Source organism: Rattus norvegicus, chromosome 2, assembly GCF_021556685.1.
Source record: "Rattus norvegicus strain SHRSP/BbbUtx chromosome 2, alternate assembly SHRSP_T2T, whole genome shotgun sequence".
Classification (NCBI taxonomy): domain Eukaryota; kingdom Metazoa; phylum Chordata; class Mammalia; order Rodentia; family Muridae; genus Rattus; species Rattus norvegicus.
This window is the reverse complement of record NC_141535.1, coordinates 149,311,870-149,315,248: the sequence shown is the minus strand read 5'-3', so window position 1 is coordinate 149,315,248 and position 3,379 is coordinate 149,311,870.

Here is a 3,379-nt window from a genome sequence, read left to right as displayed (position 1 = left end):
CCACTAGCACAGCAAGCACAAGAACCTGGGTCCAATCCACAGCACTGAAGATGAAGGAGGGAGATGACGAGGAGTAGAAAGAGGAGAGAATGAGGCACTAAAGATGGTCAGAAAATTGAAAACTTAAGATTGGGCATATTAGGTCCATACCAGGAAGTTTACCTCTCAGGGTTTTGCTTTATGTAGAAATCAGAATATCTGAAAGACAAAGTTATAAACAGCCAGATCTGGAATCAGAGGTTTGGTTCAACAACCTCCATAATTCCATTACTTCTGTTATGGGTGCCAGGTGCTTGTGCAGGTACCTGCATACCTGCAGACTTTGTGCAGCTCTGTATTTTGATCTGATGGGGTATTATGTGGTACTATGTCCTGATGTTCTCCATGTCCCCTCTCAGCAGCCTTTACTGTGTTCTACTCAGAACAAGAGCAGAACATACTTTGGGTCAAATGAATCAATAAATTGGGTTTCAGACAAAGTGACAAAATAGAATGGTATTCTGAAAATAAGGACAAAGTCTTGTTCTTCTTTAACATTGGCCCCACCTAGTGATTGATTGAGATAGTGTAGGGTGGTATAAATGTAACCTATGATGCTCACACAATGACACAATTGTCTAACACAACATTGCTCAGATCAGATGCTCATATTATTGATACACAGTTGTATCATTAGTCCCATTTTTAAAGCTGAGGAGACTGAAGAACTGAGATCAAATGGCACCTGGAATTTACTCACAAGGATCGAGTCCAAGGCTCTCTAAAGGATTTGGAGGGGTAACGGAGCTAGATGTCTTACAAAGAAGAGCACAGGAAGAAGAGTGTCAACAAGAGAAGTTTCTTCTCTACGTTGTTTTGCTTTCCTTCTTCCCCTTCTTTTCTTCCTTCTCTTCATCTTCTCTCTCATCGAGTTTAAGGATCATTTTGTTAGAGTTTGAAAGAAAAACAACAGGGCATATGGAGATGCAAACATTGGCATTATTGGGAAGAAGGGGAAGGGAAAGAGGAGAGAAAGTCCTACATCTTCAATTAGGCAGAGAAGCCAGCAAAAACAATTGTTTTTAGAAAAACAAGAAAACCCAGGGTGTCAAGGAAAGTTTTTGGCCAATATCCAAAACAGAGGTAGAAGAAAAGAAAGGAAAAGTCATGATTTTGAGTTAGACTTCAGAAAAGTGAGCCGGCCTTGATGTAAAGATCTGCAGGCAACTGCCTTTCCACATGTTCTCATCTATACCGGTTTCCACTGATACATGAGGGATGGGCCCGTGTTCTTGGAAGACTGCTCAGATCTCTTCTACCCTGATTGCCTTTAAATCTAACTGAAGAAAAATTTATCAGGTGCACTAAAAAAAAGTGTCCATCGTATTCTGTTTTAAGAAGGATGGACTTCTCTTTAGGTCTCAATCTATGTGAAACACTATTACACAAAGCAAGTGAATATGAGTTTATAACTTTCAGTTTGCTAGAAGATTCTGGGGAGTTGTCTGTCCTTCTTGGTAGGAGGCCCTAGGCGTAGTCACTGTTCTTCCTTCTACCCTGCAGCCTGGCAGAAAGCAGGACTGTCTTTAATTTGAGCCCTTGGCATGTGCATGCCTTTTACATATATACCTGATATTCTTGTTCTTGGGCTGCACCAAACATGTTACAACAGGACAGGACATAGGCATCTGTTGCTTCCCAGTGACTCCTGTCCCCATGAAACATATTTTGTCTTTCTGTTCTCCTGGATTTTGCCTTTTCTTTTCCATCTCTACTTTTCATGTCTATCATATTCTTGGCGTATGACCAAGTCCTTTGGATAACTTGATGTTAATGTGTGATGGGGAATAAGAAACTAAGAAAGCATTTGGAGATTGGGCACTGGCAGTTTTGTTAAGACCCAGATAAGGTGTCCTCTCTTTTCCAAAGCTGTTCCTCACAGCTCCACAGCCTTCATCTGCACCTGAAGTGGGAACACTTATGCTTATTATCCTGTTCTTCCTCAGTTCAAAGTTGAGTTCAAATGGGAATTTCCGGCTTTTTGGAAATCCTGGGTGAATTATCTGTTAACATCTTAAATTTCTCTCTATAAAAGATACAGAAGGAAGCACAGGGAGCATCTAATATGATCATAGGGACTGCTTGTCAAATCAGCAAAAGTAGGAATGATTGAGAATATGTTCAACTTGAGGCTCATGGCTAACAAGGGAAACCCAGTGTCAAGGGAAAGGGATGAGTGGACCAACTGTTCAGGATTTCCTTGTGAAACGGGAGTTATGCTTGGAATGTGCCAAGTAATCTCCAGAGATAATTAAAATGCGGAAAGCATTTCAGAAATGAATAATGCATAAATTTAAAATGAATGCATATTACATGATGCTCATTTATTTATTCGATTTGCCAAATTGAAAATCGTGCAAGTCAAAACTTATGGCATAAGTTCAACAGAAAAGTCACATTTAATTAAAATGCAGAGACCCAATTGGCTATACTGCAATTCTGTAAATGACTGAGATTTATCCAATTTCTGAACAAATGTCAACACTGAGAGACAATTGTGTAGGCTCTCACCTCCCTTCTTGTAGTCCTGAATTACTACCCCATACTCACAGTGTTAAACTGTGTCATTTGCTCTTCTTCTCAGTCATGTAGGTGCATCTGGTCTGTGTTACACTCAGTGGCTAAATGAGATTTCTTGCATTGAAATTAGAAAGGTTGTAGAAGGTCTAATTAGCCCCTGATACAGTGATTGTATTCTGTACTTTGTGTCTTTGTGATTCAAATTGAACTAAAGATAAGGGTTGAACCTATGAGTAGAAGAAACACTAGAACCATGTGGCCCAGGAAAAATACAAATGGAGTCCATTTTGGAGGCCTTACTTGCAATGTTGTGTCATTAAAACCTTAAAACCTATTAGAAGCAATGGTGTTATTGATAGAAGGTTGGCTGGGACCTGGAGAGGTCCTCTTACTATAGGAGTATTCAAGAAAGAGTTGAGCGTGCGTACACTGCTCACTTGAGGGCCTTAGAAGCTAAAGAGCTGTGGCTTTGAGATTGTTGGCTGCACAGCTTTGGAAGGCTGGCTGGAAGACAGGCATCCTGTGGCTAAGATACCTTTTTTAGAAACATTATGAAAGAATTCCTTATTAGAATATTCAGCAGGAAAATAGTTACTAAAGAAAAATAGAAGAGTACCCGTTAAATATAAAGAATATCTTAATGTACCACTAATGGTCACATATGGAACCCACCATGATTAATTTAGACAGATAAGATCCAGTGTGTTCAGGGTGGCATAGCCACAGACAAGCATGATTAATTCAGGTTTAACCATATAAGCCAGCTGGTAATTGAAAATTACTGAGCAAATAAAAATATTTCTCATGATTTTATGTGGAT